Source organism: Lytechinus pictus, chromosome 11, assembly GCF_037042905.1.
Source record: "Lytechinus pictus isolate F3 Inbred chromosome 11, Lp3.0, whole genome shotgun sequence".
In the NCBI taxonomy this organism is placed as follows: Eukaryota; Metazoa; Echinodermata; class Echinoidea; order Temnopleuroida; family Toxopneustidae; genus Lytechinus; species Lytechinus pictus.
In genome coordinates this window covers 3921583-3940251 of record NC_087255.1, presented here as the reverse complement: position 1 = coordinate 3940251, position 18669 = coordinate 3921583, and the positions used below count along the sequence as shown (strand labels likewise).

The following is an 18669-nucleotide window of genomic DNA, read 5'->3' as shown; positions in this document are numbered from 1 at the left end:
AAACTTGGCTCTTGGTTTGCCCAGTATTCCGTTAACAAATCTATGCTCAATCAATATTATAGGATAAGGAGATAACATCACCCACTCAATATTTCTTTTATGAAATATGAATCCCACCCATGGCGTAATTTCCTTCGGCAAGAAATTCATCCACATTGTGCTGCACTCGACCCAGGTGAGGTGAATGGGTACCCGGTAGGGTTTATTCACACTAAGAAATTCGCGTTCCATTTTACACCCCTAGGGTGCAAAGGCTTGTCCCTATACGAGTACCCCGAGCAGTGCACACGTACACCCCGAACAGGGGTGAACAGTGTGCACCCATATTTGGGGTGACAATCTGCACCTTAGAGGGTGTACACGTCTATCCCTTAGGGTGCATACTGTATCCCCACCTAAAATAACAAAAATATTGTCTAGATTTCCGGTCCATTCACTTTCTGTATCGATTTTTTAGTAACCTTAGTTGGAATTCGCACTCACCTCGTTTTATCTGAAGTCAATATTTTCCCGCTAAGCCACCGAGAAGCGCTAAGACGAGGTCTATAGCGATATGATCAGATAATTTTTTGAATTGTGCTGGTAGTTGTGATTCAAGTAGCTCTGTTTACTGTTTCTCCAAAAGCATACGTAATTAAATGTGTTTTTGAAACAATTATGATCAAATGAATATTAAATATTTTAAAAATTATTTCACTTCGGTAAAGTGTGGCGTAAGTGCATTGTTATTTTGGGTAATCTTCGATCACAAATCAACTTCATCTATACCATACGTCTATCAGCAAGACTGGTGGGGTGCACAGGGGTGTACAACAGACACGGACTCTCGCAAAATAGCTAACTTGCACTTCGATGGTATTAAGGGGTGTACGAACGTATCGAACACCCCATTCCTTGAACACTTTAGCGCCTATTGATATGGCGGCTTAGCTACAGCCGCGGTAATAATATGATGCCAACTATCAAAGCGCAGTTTATGTAGTATATGCACATAGTAACTGCGCTATATAAATGGACATATTATTATTATTATTCATTATTTTATTTTCTCCACATTGTCACGTGAAAAAAGTGTATTCCTCTCTAAACATGTGGAATTACCAATGTTTTAACAGTTTATGGTTCAGTTAGGTTGGTCATTATTGTCTGTAAAGAATGGAATATTGTGTAATCCAAACTATGAAAAGGAAAATAAATAGTGAGGGACGTCATCGTCTCCCTAATTTGTATAGTTCTGAGTTGTGCGTATAAATGTTTTATGAAAACTATCAGCCCAGCTTTAAAATGTTATTTCTTTTACATTCGATTGATGATTTTTTTCAGCATTACGCTTGTTTTTTTTCTTCTAATGATTCAATCAACATTTTTTTCTGGGGTGGACTTGTCCTATAAGACTTTATTCCTATTGATTTTGAGGTTTTTAAAAGTTTGCGAATATCATAAGTTTACAAAAAAATATCCTTTGCAAGATCGAAAGTATATTTTATTTCTATCATTCTATTTTTACGGATAAACATTAACAATCAACATCGATGACAATAATGTATATTTTTTTACTAAGTATGTGACCTTGCGAATACACAAACGGGTCTAAGAGAGTGGAAAATATAAGAGATGATGACAAAGAGAAAAACAGACAGAGAAGGGGGAGAAGAGAAGAAAAAAGAGAGAGGGGGAAGAGGCGCGAAAGAATAGAAGAGAAAAGGAGAGAGGAAGAGGGGGAAGGAAAAAAAGTAAAAATGATAGAGGAAGAGGGGGAAGGAAGAGAAGAAGAGAAACAGATAAAAGAAGAGGGGGAAAGAAGAGAAGAAAAAAGAGAGAGGAGGAGAAGAGATAGAGGCAGGGGAGAGAAGAGGAGAATAACATTTCCAGGTAATGTTTTTTCGGGGGTGAGGAGGGGAGAGATATGATAATCTTATGTGTTAAAAACACGGTTCATTACCTTACTTAAACCATCTGATTTTAATTCTTTTCATTTTTTTGGGATACAGATTGAAAAGGCCAACTTTCTTCAACGAGGTTTCATCCTTGTTTTGTTGACATGTACATGCATGGGTAAGTTGAAATCTGGTAGAGTATAATATGCCTAGATGCATACAATGTTTTCCAATCAATTTAAAAGCCGAGGTCTTCCTTTTGCATGCACTCTTGCCACTGGAAAGCAGTATTGAAGAGTTGATTTTTGTTATGATTGTGGGTTGATATGAATGTATTTGCAGCAATGACGACTCTTCTATCTACATCGCTTATATTCCTATATTTTGACGTTATTTGATGCTAAGCAATGACAATGATATGTTTTTTAATGTTTAAATGGTTCATTCTCATTGACCAATGCTGTTGATGTACAGTGATTATATTTCTTTATTGCTTATCGAATAAAGAGTACCACGCGAAAGGGCTATAAAAAGATGGACTCCCAACTTTCAAATAATAATTCCATTAACAGAAAGTTACTTTAATGGTAGGAGATTCAAACATGGATACCACTAGAAATGAATTGAGCGCGATGTCGACAGAGCGGTAGCACTCTTGAGTGAGCTCCTGAAAACATACTATATTTTGGTGGCCGAAAATTACATGCCTACTTGGATCAAATATCGCCAAAATGGACGTTAGACAGAAAGAGTACAATCTACGGGGGCAACCAGGTAAAAAAGCCAACAATACTGGGTCTAAAAGGAGGAAAACTGGTCAGAAAACCTTGGGAATCGCAAGACACGATGCGCATGACGCCACGTTGCCTCAGGGTGACACGGCTGGCGCCAATTTCGCCGATACCTCCCGCACGTCCAGCACCAGCACGGTACACGATGTAAATGGACCGCCGACCCCCAACGCGGTACCTACGGAATTAATGGCATTCATGAGCGACATTAGAGACATGTTTACCAGCTTCACCTCTCAGGTAAATACCAAACTTGATAGGTTGTTCATGAGATAACGAATTTGAAAACTGAAATGGAAGCAACAAAAAAGGTCATTTCTGACATAGAATCTAGCCTAACAAGTACATCTGGTCGTCTACTCGCCATTGAAAAAGATGACCTGCCCCAGCTACGTAATAACATAGACAAGAAGATTGAGGAGCTTAATGAGAAACTAACCCTTGGTGAAATTCATGATCGGAAACTTAACTTGTTGGTGTATGGAATGGCCCCCCAAACTGACGAAAACATATATGACACAGATCATCAAACAATTTGCTTCTTCATGAACATTTCAAAGCAGGAAGCTATGCAGATACCTCTTGTAAATGCCCACCGTCTGCCCTCAACCCCCCGAGGAGATCGTAATTCTAACCGCCAACCCCCTGCGATTATCATCAGATTCGGCCGCATGATGGACAGAGACCGGCTTCTTCAGGCCTACGAACGACGACCGCGCCGGCAGCCGGACCCCCCTGGCAGCAGTGCATCGGACCCTCCGTCGCCTTTCAGTCGGGTTTCCATCCGTACGGATTTGCCTCCCAGCATGAAAAGAGAAAGAGGAAGATTGGCAGCAATTGCATACAACATTCGTAAGAACAATAACCTGGCAACCAGGATCAAAGTCAATGGAACCAAGATTTTGCTACAAACACGCAAACATGTAAGGAATGGAGGCACGCCAGATCGATGGGCTAATTGGTCCGAGTAATCTTCATCCAAGAGCACCCATGTAATGTATTTGATTTGTTTATACATCATAGTCATATTTTATTAACTTATTAATTTGGATGTGAGTAAATTACAAATTTTTCACATGATCGTTCGCTAAATTTTGACTTTTTATATGTAGTAAATTGCATACTACGGTTCAACTTATACATCTTGACATAATTATGCCCAGTGAAAAAAATTCGTCCGTATGAGAAACAGGTTTTACTTCTGGAGTTTACTCAACATTTCACATTTGTTGATACCAGATTTAAGTGAAGATTCCAGTAAATGTATACCAGGCACTTACCTGTATATGCTGATGGAAGTAGTAACCAGATAGCATTCTCATTTTCTTTTAAATATCAATCAAAACTTACATCTCCATTTAAAGCATAAGAATATTTTCTCTGGGGCCTATTAATTTACACACAAAAAAAAATTATAGTAAAACATATGTGCATTGAAAAAATGTGACTCTTTTCGCTAAAATTGACGGGATACTAAGTATTGAACATCCTTAAAGGAGAATGAAACTCTTGGAGCAAGTTAGCTTTTGTGAAAGCAGAAAAATCAAAGAATAAGATCAACAAAAGTTTGAGTAAAATAGGACTAGCAATAGAAGAGTTATGAGCATTTGAATGTCGAGATCACTAATGCTATGGAGATCCTCCCATTGGCAATGCGACCAAGATCTATGATGTCACAGATGAACAACTCTCCCCATTTGGACACTGAAAATATACCCCAAAACATCTCTTTTTGCTCATTCTAATCATATGACAAACGATTCATCAATGATATAATGTTGTGAAACCTCTGTACTTGTCCTCTCATAAAGAGAACACCTCACCTTGTGATAGATTCTATAAAAGTGAGAATATAAGTGAAATAAGTACTAAAGTAATGAGGGAGTTGTACGTGTGTGACATCACAGATCTTGGTCGCATTGCCAATGGGAAGATCTACATGGCATTAGTGATCTCAATATTCAAATGCTCATAACTTTCTTATTATTCATTCAATCTTCCTCAAACTTTCAACGATATGTTTCTTTGATTTTTCTCTTTGATATGGATTCAGCTGGTTTCAAGGGTTTCATTCTCCTTTAACTTGACTAACTCCTGGCGGTGCTTGTATTCATATAGCATTCTCATTTTCCTTTAAATTTAAGTAAATTTAAGTAAAAATAACCATTGTAAAGAGGTGAATGATTTTGTAAGATATAACTTAGAATTTTAACATAGGCCGTAGAGTAAACATTTCTTTATTTTGCTCTTCATGAAAGCATGTATGCGTAATATACAATGGGAGAGAAAGTATAGTACTATGACTGTATGAGCTTTTTTTTAAGATAGTAGAAGAAAATTTTCATCTAGATCTTTTTTATAAACCCCTCTGAATTAAGATTCAAAACTTCAACTGAGTAAAATGTGGACATGCTTAGTGCCGGTTGAAACTTGGAATTGTTTTTTCACCCTCGTGGTTTTAATTTTTCAAAATAATACTCTATGGGCATGATGGGTTCACAATCCAATAAACGGATGGTCATGTGCATTATAGACTTGCCTTCGATTTTGAATCTTGATTCATTTATATCATCATGTGCATAGAAATGTTTGACCTTTTGTATTACAATTGCTTACAGTTTTATTGACGTAGTCATTCACATAATTAACACAAGCTCTTTTGATAAAAATATAAATTATATTCATGTTAATCATGGTACATTTATTTTAGACCAATGGAGGAAAGAACCTGGTCATTTCAGATGATTTTTTATCTTTGCATTTTTAAATTTTCTGTTTACAAATACGAAGGATGTTAAAGTAATAACCATTCTTTTTGTTGCTAACAGTATTGGACAGAAGATGTAAGCTAGTTCAATGATGAATTGAGTTAGATTTATTTACTTATTCTACAGTATGAAAATGACCTGCAGCCAGTAGAGCATTCTTTTTGTCTAAATAATTTATTCGGTAATTGAAACATGATAAACGATGTGTTTTATAGGTGTCGGTCAAATTTTGAAATTGGTTCCTAAGTTCGTGTTATATATTTATAAATATATCTTTTTTTAGAGTTCAAACAGAAATATAGATTGTAACTCTGGATTAATTTTTTTTTTTAAATCTTTGAGGAGTTTTAATTGATCCAGCTTTGAAGAAGAAGAAAAAAATTTACTGATCATAATCATAAGTGTACATTGCTGTTTTAAGGTCAAAAGAGGAAAGAACTTTGTAATTGTCATGTAGGTTTACTCTGTTCACTGAGGACGTATATAGGACATAATTATTTGTAAAAGCAGTAACCATTCTACATAAGAAAAAGATAGCTTTAGTTAATTTATGTTTTTGACAAATCAACTATGATTAATGTACAGTGTAACATGATCTGGATCTCAGACGATCATTCTTTTTATTCATCAATTCAGCGGTATTTCGATCAAGCCAAACAAATTGTATACCAGGTGTAAGAGTACAAGTTTTATTTAAATGTTCGAAGACCATAACTACATTCGAATGCTTTTTCACCTTCTTTCAGTTTTCTGGGAAGCATGCCCTGAATAATTTGAATTTGTGTCATTCCTTATCCTATTCTATATCGGGGAGGCTTCCCAGCTTGTTTTATTCACGGGAGCTCACCCAACTCTTTTATGCTTATTTAGTACAAAAATTTTACGATGCAATTGACATCGTATATAATTGCCAATGTTTACCTGATGACTTTTCATGTGTTTGTGCTCCTTTTCTTCATAGGAATGTGTATAACCAGTTTTTTCTTTATCCAATTATTATTCTCTCCAGGTCCTTGCCTCGCTGACACTCAGAGCACGCGGTCTCGTCGGTCTCTTCAGGAAGCGACTCTTTTGCATTTCGTGTTTTTCTCTTTCAATTCCCAGTGATTGAAAATTTCCCCTTTTCAGTGTTGAATGATGATGAGCTTTACAATTTGTTTAGGCCGAACAACGAAACCCAAAATACTAACTACAATTCTTCTTTTGAAAATCTCGTATCGATGGAGATGAATTTAGCTGCAGATTTAAATGAAAATAACGACAATAATTATCCAAGTTCGAATTACTTTACAATAAATCAATTTAATTCTCTTGATAAATCTACAAATACACTTTCAATAATGCACATGAATATAAGGAGCTTGAGCTCTAATTTCGACAATTTACGTCTTTTATCCGATTCATCTTCACAAACCAAAATGTCCATAATCGCGCTAACTGAGACATGGTTATCACAGGAATCTGATGGTTTATACTCACTTCCTGGTTACACATTTGTAGAAAACCATAGGGGTAATAGTCGGGGAGGAGGGGTAGGTACCTATATCAATGAACAACTAGAATATTTTACTCACAATGATCTTAATTGTATGAATGAAATTGCTGAATCTCTTATCATTGAACTTCGGGTACCAAACTCTAAAAACATAATGATCGCAGTATTTTATAGACCTCCTAACTCCAACACAAAAATTTTTTTTGAATACTTGCAAGACTTTCTACAAAATCCGGTTTTTTATAATAAAGATTGTTATGTGGTAGGTGACTTTAATATAGACATGTCTAAATCTAATCACAATAGGTCACATGAATTTTTGGATATCATGCTGTCATCATCCTTTTTACCATTGATAACAAAACCCACTAGGGTTACTAACCAATCTGCAACCCTTATTGATAATATTTTTTGTAATGTTTCTCCTTTACCCGAGTCTGGAATAATTTTATCTGATATTTCTGACCATTTGCCGATATTTTCAAGAACTCCGTTTAGGTTAGCAAAAAAAGATACCCCGCAACATAAATTCCTACGACTAACACCAAATAATTTACAGTGCTTAAAAGATGGTCTTGAAGACGCGGATTGGTCTGAGGCATTCAGTTCTCAAGATACAAATACAGCATATAATATATTTATGAAAATTTTTACTTCAAATTTAGATAGACATGTACCATTGGTCAGTAAATGTAATAATTATAAAAAGAGTCCAAGACTTCCTTGGATATCGAAATCAATATTACGATCAATAAATCGCAAAAATAACTTATACTATGCCGATAAAATCAATCGCTCAGAAAAGTCACATCGTAAATATACTACATATAAAAATACCCTCACTAAATTATTGCGGAGTGAAAAACGAAAATATTTCACAAATCAATTAATTCGTCTCAAACACGACATCAATAAAACATGGAAAACAACAAACACTGCCATAAATAAACAAAGCACAAAAGCACGCATAAAAACAATAAAGCACAATAATGTTGAAATTCATGATTATTTTCGTATAGCTGATATATTTAATCAATACTTTACACAAATTGAAAAAAGTCTTGCAGACAATATACCATTAACACATAAAAAATTTACGGATTTCATTCACCAACCAAACCCTAATTCTTAATTTTTAGTACCAGTACATAGAAATGAAATAAAAGATATAGTGAACAACTTAAAAAAAAAAAAAAAAACTGTGGTTACGATGGTATTGACAATATTTTATTAAAGAATGTTATAGAATATATTGTTGATCCATTAGTATACATATTCAACCTTTCTTTAAGTAATGGCGTCGTGCCTGACAATATGAAAATATCAAAGATAATACCAGTGCACAAAAAAGGAGAAAAGATTAATGTATGTTACTTTAGACCGATAGCTTTATTACCTACTTTGTCTAAAGTTATGGAAAGGGTGATCTACACAAGATTATTAAATCTTTTGAATAAATATAATATAATCTCTGATTTTCAATTTGGATTTCGCCAAAAACATAGTACATCTCATGCCACTCTCTCATTTATTGACAAAATCACAAAAGCTATTGACAACTTTGAACATCAATATGTGTTTTTCTGGACCTCTCCAAGGCCTTTGACACTATAAATCATGAAATACTGCTCTACGAACTTGAAAATTACGGAGTTCGTGGGAAGGCCTTGGAGTGGTTTAGAAACTACCTCGTAAATCGTAAACAATTCGTAAGCATAAATGAACAAAATTCTTCTCTACAAAATGTTAACTGGGGTGTTCCCCAAGGCAGCCTCCTGGGCCCTCTTTTATTTATAATCTATATAAATGACATCCAGAACTCCTCTGAAATATTATATTATGTCCTTTTTGCAGATGATTCAAATGTACTATACTCTCATCCTAACCCCGATATTTTAATAAATGTACTGAACACTGAACTAGATAAATTGGTACAATGGATTAGGGCTAACAAATTGTCAATTAATGTACAAAAAACGAAATTCTTTAGAACAATTGCCATTTAATATCAAATTGGACAATAAAGACATTGAAGTTGTTACTACAACAACATTTTTAGGTCTCATAATAGACAACAAATTATCTTGGAAAACACACATTGACTTTATATGTCGTACAATTTCACGCAATATTGGTGTTATCAACAAAGTCAAGTTTTTTCTTCCAACTTCCTCCCTAAAAATGCTTTATTCAACATTAATTTTACCATACTTAAATTATGGAGCAATTGTTTGGGGGAAATACACACTCAACCTACCTTGATAGAATATTACTTTTACAAAAGAAGGCATTGCGTGTTATTTTCAACTTGTCCTGTAGATCTCACACAGATGAGTTGTTTTTAAACAATAACATTCTAAAAATAAAAACACTGTACCAATATAACTTGGGTCAATTCATGTATCAGTTAAACAATAATATGTTACCATTCATATTTAATTACTCATTTAACAAAAACAAAACTCTTCACAAATATCCCACACGTCAATCAGATGAATTCCATTTACCACTACCCCGGACCATCCTTGCATTTTTTTTTTACTTTTGAAGGCCCTAGACTCTGGGGAACTATTAATAAAAACATCAAAGAATCACCGAGCCTTAATTCTTTCAAATATAAGTTCAAAAAATTTCTCCAAGATAACCATTGAATTTAACTCTTCATCACTCAAACTCTTGTATTTTTTAAAAATCAAACATGATTATCATGTCACGTACGCTTTTCCATCTCTTTCGTTTTCCTGTTGATCAACGAGGTCCGTCTGTGAGTGCAGGGGCTGGATTCTGGAGACCTTTAATCTCTCTTTTTCTTATTTCCTTTTCTATTTTAATTTCCCCTATTTCCTTTTAATTTAACTGGTTCATGCTCAAGTTGTTATTTTGATTTTTATATGCTATGCAACTACAAGAATATTTATTAGGAGGCTGCACTCTACAAGCTCCGCTTTTTAGCAGCCTCCTCCTTTTCCAACCTGATATGTAATAATCTTGAATATAATTTTTGTACAGGAATACTTGAAATATGTTTTGTTATTTATATGTTAAAATGTACAAAATAAACTGTAATTGTTGAAAATGGAAATAAACGAAATGAAAAACGAAATGAAATACATTCAAGAATGTGAATCAAGAAAAGTTATACCATTTTAAAGTTTGATGAGTAGAGGTAGATACGATATAATTGGCACGAGTGTTTTTGATTAATTCATGAACAATGTAATACAACAATAAAGTAAGACAATCCTAGAATCCCATAATGGACATAGCCATGATTTGCCACTTGTAAAGCACTTTCATTTTATCCTTCTCACCTCTGAAAGTTCATTTTGAGAATATTTTTTAGGAAGATACCCCATGTTTTGTCTCCCGATAACAGAAGAACCATTCTGAACAAAACTAAACTTGTAGACAATATAATTGTCCAAACAGTGTTGTAAACTCAATACCATTTAGGACATGTTGTAACGTATCATCTAACAGTCTAAAAACTATCAAAAATAAACATAACTTTTTATTATCTATTTAACTTTTTTATAATGATATCAGTGCCCAACGTTCTTCAATCATTTTTTTTTCAATCTCATTTCTTAGTTTCTACTTAATTATATTGTTTCATACAAGTGTAAAGGGATATGATTAGCTATTTTTTATGTGTATTATGTGTATTATATACTATCTTTATGATTAATATTATTGTTTTATCATTATAATTATATTATAAGCATTATAAGTAAAATCATTTTAATTACTATTATTATCATTATTTATCATAATACCATTATTATTACTATTATTATTATTATTAGTAGTAGTAGTAATAGTAGTATCATCATCATCATCATCATTATCATTATTATCATTATCTTTATTATTGTCATTATCATTACTATTCTTCTTATTATTATTATTATTATCATCATTATCACTTTTTTATTAGTATTGTTGTTATCATTATCAGCAACTTATGTGCCTTGTTAGGTGGGCGTCATTTCACTCACATTAATTCAATTTTTCCTTGGCTGATAGCGTATAAAGTGGAAATGGAAAGTTCGAAATAAAAACATTGTAAAGGGTTGTCAATGCATCAATGTGTAACAACCTATGTGTTTCAATAAAATCCCATATAATCAATTGCAATGAAAATAACGTATTTATGAAAAATCATTTAAAGTTAAAAAAAATATGCGTACTCAATAACTAACTTAATGTGATGTTCATTTATTTGATTCCTTGCAGTTCTTGCGGACTATATAGATAATGACGTCTCTTGCCCTATGACGATCTCTTGTCCTTCAATTAAAGCACCAAGTTCTGATGACGTCATCCAACTAGTGCAGAAGAGGGTACCACGTGATCATCCTATGGCAATCCGTCCACAGATGAAAGGAATTGATCTGAATATTGTATGCTCCATACCAGGTACCACTAGCTCATGAATATATAGTTGTATTATGCAGTCGTATATACATTTTTTTTTCCTTTTTTTTCTTGCTTTTTTAGCCTTTATTCAGATACTATTACATTTTTCATACATAAAAGGGTAATAAATCAAATACATATATGCAAATTAAAGTGAAGTACACTTATACAGCAATATAACAAATGAAATAATATACATCTTGATATAAATTTTTCGAACAAATATAATCATAACCCATAATACCAATAACAAAAACCTCGTAATTTCACATGTATTTACTGTATAATAATACCGTATTGTATGATGAAAAATCAAAAGTACAGACTTTTTTAAGTGAAGAGGTTATCCCATAATAAAAAAAGTACTTATACATGTATATCCATTCCTCCAACTTTTGTAAGACAATACAGAAAAAAAAAGTCTCTATGTTTATTCTTAGAAAGTATACAATAATCTGAATATTAAAGATTTTATATATAAAGCACACACGAAAACAAAACAAACACAACATCAACAAAATAAAACAAACAAAACCTTTTCCACACCCCAAACAAAATATTCTTTCTTTTTGGATCTACTCAAACATATATTTTGCTAACCATGGAGATAGGAAGCCCCCCCCCCCCCCTCCCTGGCAGCAAGCACTCACATTCACACGCGGACATATACCATTGCACACTCGCATTCACACGCGGACATACCATTACATACTCACAGCACCAGCAGACGCTTCACACCTGTTTGCATTCACTGCCTCATTCACCTTCAGTTCTTCCCATTTCTTTACATGCAAACTCAATTTGCCCGATTTTATAGCTAAGCATTTTTCTTCCTCCCTACGTTCCGCAATATATTTTTGTATTTTATGGCAGGAAGGAACCTGACCATTAGTTCTGGATTGGAAAATGGCATATTTGATGAAAAAGATTATACAGTTTACACAATTATTTCTATTCGTACTTCCAGATAATCCCAAATGTATATCTCTCCATTCTAAATCTCTTAATTCAGACATACAGAAATATTTAATAAAAAATTCCCATTAAGGTTTTACCTTGGAACAATTTAGAAAAATATGAATGTATGATTCGGTTTCTCTGCCACAAAAAGAGCATAAACTGTCTTTAACATACCCAAATCTCAATAACTGTTCTTTGGTATAAATCGCCCCGTGTAAAAGTAAGAACTGGAATTCTCTTTGTTTCCTAATCAAAGTTATGCTCCTGGTTTGGGCAAGCCTATTACACATTTCATTATCTGTAAAATTCAAATTAATGTTTTTATCTTTCAATGTTAAATTATAAGTTTCCCGTAAATTTTCAACAAAACAACTATAAATCGTTTTTTGATTTAATCACCTCAAAAGTAGTTTCCAGCTTACTGATATTCAAATTAACTTTGAAGTTCTCATCGTCAATCTTTATAAATTTAATAGAGCTATAGGCATTTTTCCAAGTAGTTGGAATAGCATGTACTATATCAATAATGTGGAGCAGTTCATCTGCGGTTACCCCAAGATTTTGAAAATAAGCCACAGGTCTCACAACCCCGTTATCAAAAATATGATCTACAGTGTATATTCCCTTATTATAAAGATCAATATCAAAAATCATTTTACCTCTTACACATACATTCTTATTATTAAATATAATCGGGTTTACTTCCTCTTTTGTATATCTATATTTTCTCATATCTTGCCAAGCCTTCAGCATTTCAGAATAAAATTGTGGCATTGTCTGTGTTAATTTGCAAATATCAAAATCGCATAGAAATAACAGTCTCCAACCGAGTGATCTAAAACAGAAATCAAAATACAATTTCCACCCAGCATTGCGTTCCCCGTATAATAGACGTTTCAGCCACATTAGACGTTGGGCCTTTATGAACAACTTAAAATTCATCATTCTTAACCCACCGTGTGAGTAATCCTGATACATAATGTTTCTCTTTATACGGTCTTTACCTGACCACAAAAACTCAAAAGTGATCCGTTCCACCTCAACGAACAACCAGTTAGGAACAACTAAAAGTGACGAGACGTAATTTAATTTTGATAATGCATAACTTTTCAACAAATGTATTTAACCCATTAGGGTTAGATCCCTTTGTTTCCACCATCCCAAAAGTCTTTTTATTTTGCTAAGTATCTCTTTGAAGTTTAGATCTTCTTTTATTATTACATTTAGAGAGAAATAAACGCCAAAGATTTTAATTTGCTGAACCAAATTTTCAAATAGCGGAGTTTGAGGTCTGTCTTGATCTTTTCCCATCCAAAAAAAAGTTTATTTTCCCTTTGTTTATCTTCAGACCGCTCACTTTTTCGAATTCTTCCAAAAGATATTTAAGCCGTTTAACAGAATTGCTATTTTTAACAAACAGAGTGATATCATCGGCATACAATATTTGCTTAATTTCATGAGATCCAAACTGAATTCATTCAACTAGAGCGTCTCTTCTTATTGCCAAAGCTAGTGTTTCTATACACAGCAAAAACAGATAAGGAGAAAGGGGGTCCCCCTGTCTTACCCCTCGTTTTATATCAAAATAACCAGTGGAATAACCTCCATTCATAATACAACTTGTTATATCTGTATATAAAACACGAACCCAAGAACAGAAAGACTGGCCAAATCCAAATAATTTAAGAGTCTGAAAAAGAAAATCATGGGAAACAGAATCAAAAGCCTTTTCAAAGTCCACCGTGATCAAATATCCAATATTTCCAAAAGAGGACTGAAATAAAATATCATCGATTAATCTCACACCATCTCCAATGTTCCTATTTTCAACATACCCTATTTGATCAATATGAATTATCTCATTCAGAACCTTTTTCAATCTTTTTGCTAATACCTTTGATAAGATCTTGTAATCAACATTTAAAAGCGTGATTGGTCTATAGTTTTGAATGTATAAAGGGTTTTTGCCTTCCTTTTCTAATAGTGTAATCACTCCCTGCCTTTGTGAAGTTGCTAATAATCCCCTATTATACACTTCATTTAACACTTCCACCAAAAGTCCCCCCAATAAATTCCAAAAGGTGTAATAAAATTCAACAGTAAAACCGTCGTTTCCAGGGGTTTTATTAAATTTCATTTCTTTCAAAACACTTAAACAATCCTGAATAGTAATTTTACCTTCACAAATATCTCGACTTTCTTTGGATAATTTAGGAATATCCTTCAGGAAAAAAGAGTTTTCATTTACAATCACTTCATTCAATGAATATAATTTTTCGTAAAATGACTTTATCTTCTTCAATATTTCACTCCTATCTTTTATAGTCTGTTCACATTGATCATTTATTTCTTTTATTACACTTTTCCGTTTATTTGATTTTAATAACTGTTCAAAATATTGTGTTTTTTGTTCTCCTTCCTCAAACCAAAAAGCTCTTGATCGGATTTTTACACCTTGTCGGCTATAATCAAACAATCTGTTCAATTTAGACTTTTTCTCCTCCATTTCATCAAGTATTTTCCTCGAAGGCTGAGTCGATAGGTGGATTTCCAAACGTCTTATATCTTCCTCTAATTTTTCAATTTCATGTTTCCTAAGCTTTGCTTTTTTCTTTGTGTACTTATTAATAATCTCCCTCATTTTCATTTTTTAAAAAATCCCACAACAATAATTTATCTTCTATTTTCGGGAGCCATTCTTTTTTTAATTCAACTATTTTATCTTTGAATAAATTCACGAATTCCTGATCTGCGCACAGACTATTGTTGAACTTCCAATATGAATTGCCTAAGTGTGGCTTGTCTACACTGCTTGTTAATTGAAGCAGAACGCCTGAATGATCTGGCGTGATTGATGTTACAATATCACAACCATTAACTAAATGCTGAAAAGCAGAGGACCCGAACCAATAATCCAATCGACTTTGCATAATAGGACATTTTTGCCTGAATGTAAATTGTTTCTTTTCAGGATTCATCCTCCTCCATATATCTTCTAAACCGAATCTATCTAAAAATCCATCAAATTTCTTGTTAAATCTGTTTTTATAAAAGATTCTTGGACCTAAATAATCCAAATCTCCATTCATTATTGTATTAAAATCTCCCCCAATAATTATCATTTCTTCAGAGCTGTAAAGCTTTGAAATACATTTATCTAGTTCCTCTAAAAATTCAATTTGCATCTTCTCCTTATCTCTTGTGGGGAAATAACAATTAATTAAAATTATTTTAGATTGTTGAAATTCAAACTTCATAACGACGTATCTTCCATTTTCATCAAAAATAACATTATCCATTTTTATATTTAAATTTGGAGAAATGAGAACTGAAACACCTCTACTATGGTTCGTTCCATGACTAAACAATATAGGCCCATTCCACTCTAATTTCCACTTCTCTTCAACCTCTTCCGTACTATAGGTTTCCTGTAAAAACACAATATTACTCCCTTTATTTTTGCAAAATTCAAAAATGTTTTTTCTTTTAGCCTTGTCTCTTAGACCTCTGACATTTAAAGTGAGTAAAGTAAAATATAATCTTCTATCCATACACTTTTACCCAATCCGAAAAATACAACAGAACCTGAATGAATGAAAGACATGAAAGACTACCCATGAAATGCAAACAGGCAACACAAAACACGATACAACCACGCCCTCTCATAGTATCACACTCCAAACACCCCCATTCATTCAACATCCAACATATCCAACACAATAATTCGCCAGTCATCCAACCACACTTCCCCATGTCATTAACGTGGTGGTCATGCATATCTAATATGCCAACACCAAGTTAAGCCTAACCCAAACATATTATATCCAAAGAACTCCCGTCTATTTCCAACATTAAATTCTATAGGAACCAAATAATGCGTGAATAGGATGAATCCTTCTGCAATTCAAGGAATTGATTGTTTAACACTGCACCTGTCTGGTTTACCGTAGAAAAGAAAATACATTTTCCATTACTTTCTAAATTACCCCCCCCCCCCCATAAAACCAACTGCAATGAGACTTTTCCGATGTGCCTAAATTTGTTTCAGATTGAATATTCTCATCTTTACTTCATGTACTATAACAAGCATAAAAAAGTGGGGGTTTGGATTTTTTCAAAGAAATCTCTTCTTGGTTTTACTCAGATGCAAACGTGATATAAAAGAGAACGATCTACTAAATTATTCATCTTCATACTAAAATGAAAAGGCTATACATGTACACCCTCAAACACACACCCTCACCCTCACACACACACACACACACACATATATATATATATATATATATATATATATTGATACATATATGTGTGTGTGTAAGGGAGGGTGGGTGTGTGTGTGTGTGTATATACACATATATACACACACACACACACACACACACACATATATATATATATATATATGTGTATATACATATATATATATATATATATACATATATGTATATACACACACACACACACACACCACGATGTCCCAGGAAATCATTTGTACATTAAAGTGTATATTACACAAACTAACAACAAAAAAAGTCATTATTTGGCTATTGTATAATATAATGAATAATGTCCTAACGAAATGCATGTTTTAAAAGCTTTATGTTTATTGAAGCGTAGCGCACGACAGATTAAGAGATGATAAGTTTTCATCTGATATCCAATTCTGAGTATTTCAATCATATTACGCACTTCGCAAACGATTTTAGGCGAACTGATACCTGACTACTGTTGCCTCATTGTCCTTTGCAAAGGTCTATAATTAAATTATTTTTTCATATTTCATTTGCTGTTGAAATAAAAAAAAAATAAAAACGAGGTTTCGCCTTTGTTTTGCACATAATTCCATTTTCGTGATTAGTCATGCATAAATGATGATATTGTCAGACCTTGGTGTGATTATTATAGCTTAGCATGCAAGGCTTGAAATATGATCATGACTTATTTCATTTTCCCTCTACAGATGAGCTGTCATTTCATTTTCAATTCGTAGCATTTCAAAGTAGCGATAGTGTTGCCAGTCATAAAGAGGTTTCGAACATACATTTAGGTCATATATCATTGAGTGCGTGTTTCCTCAATCAACTAACTGAGCACAATAATAATAATAATAATAATAGTAGTAGTAGTAGCAGTGTAGTAGTAGTAGTAGTAGTAGAAGTAGTAGAAGATAGGCTTTCTAATGCTATGGTTATCTTACATGAGAAAAATATGATTTTTTTTATCAAAATCATTAATTTCATCTATATCATTCCTTATAGTTAAAATTCAAGTGAAGTTAAGTTGTTCTTTATTACACCCAAAAAAAGATGAGAGGTAACCGATAATGTTATTTTTTTCTTTATGTTTTCCTTATTTCTCCATTTCATCTTGGTGGTGGCAGGGTGGGGCGGTGGTTCCGTCTCTCTAACTCCCATAGTTATGCCACCAGGGTTGTGTGTTACACTGTTAGAAAATTTATCCTTAAAATAAAAGAAGTTCCTGCAGCAGAGTCTCGAGAACACCTGTAATCTTACCAGATTGCGTAATCTTACAGGAAATTGGTATTTGGTGTATTGAACCTTACAAATTTCCTTAAAGAAAGCACCAGTTCCCCCTTATTAAACAGACCTGTCCTGTTAAATTGCAGAAAAATTCCTGTTTTATGAATTTACAGAATGATTCTGTTCTTGCTTTCCGCAAAATCATTTTTTCTGTCAAATTAGTTTTTTTTAAACAGTGTATGCTAGAAATAGCGGAGCAGATATAATGATAATAATAATAACAATAACATTAAGCTCTTTTATAGCGCATAACACATAGCTACGCATGTCCCTATCCACTTGGAAAGTAAGTAAAGAGTGTTGGGCACTGAATTCATTACATGTTAAACATTTACTCTTTGAGGGAAGTCTTAAACTTATCTAAATCATGTATATTTCTCATATAATTAGGAAGTGCATTCCATAAGACGTTATTGCATTTAATCGACCAAAAACGTTAAATTTTTACAGAACCTCCCATACATTCTTGGTATACATTAATAGAGCAGTAACCTTTGATTATTCTTCACACAGCTTGTTTGTCTAACCCTTGTCTACACGGAGGTACCTGTAATGAGACCATTGATGGATATGAGTGTCACTGCCTCTTCAGTTTTACTGGCAAACGATGTCAAGGTAATAATGTCAACTAGTAGCATACAAGTAATTTCATCCTAAAAATAATTTCACCCTACATTGGATTTCCCTGAAATATCAATATGTCAAGATTTTTTTTTATGTTGGTAGATACTCCACGATTTGTTCTATAACACAAACACACCCTCCCCCACACAACCTACTACTGGTGGGGCTTGGGAGTGATGCCCCTCTCCTCCA

General features: G+C 33.4%; 1 long non-coding RNA gene across 1 annotated transcript; it reads left to right on the top strand.

Annotated features, from left to right (window-relative positions):
• Positions 1–3557: 3557 nt before the first annotated feature.
• Positions 3558–18462, top strand: LOC135155898 (uncharacterized). Its single transcript, XR_010295018.1, has 3 exons — positions 3558–3660; positions 11168–11350; positions 18367–18462. It is a non-coding gene; the product is annotated as an uncharacterized LOC135155898 (long non-coding RNA).
• Positions 18463–18669: the final 207 nt, after the last annotated feature.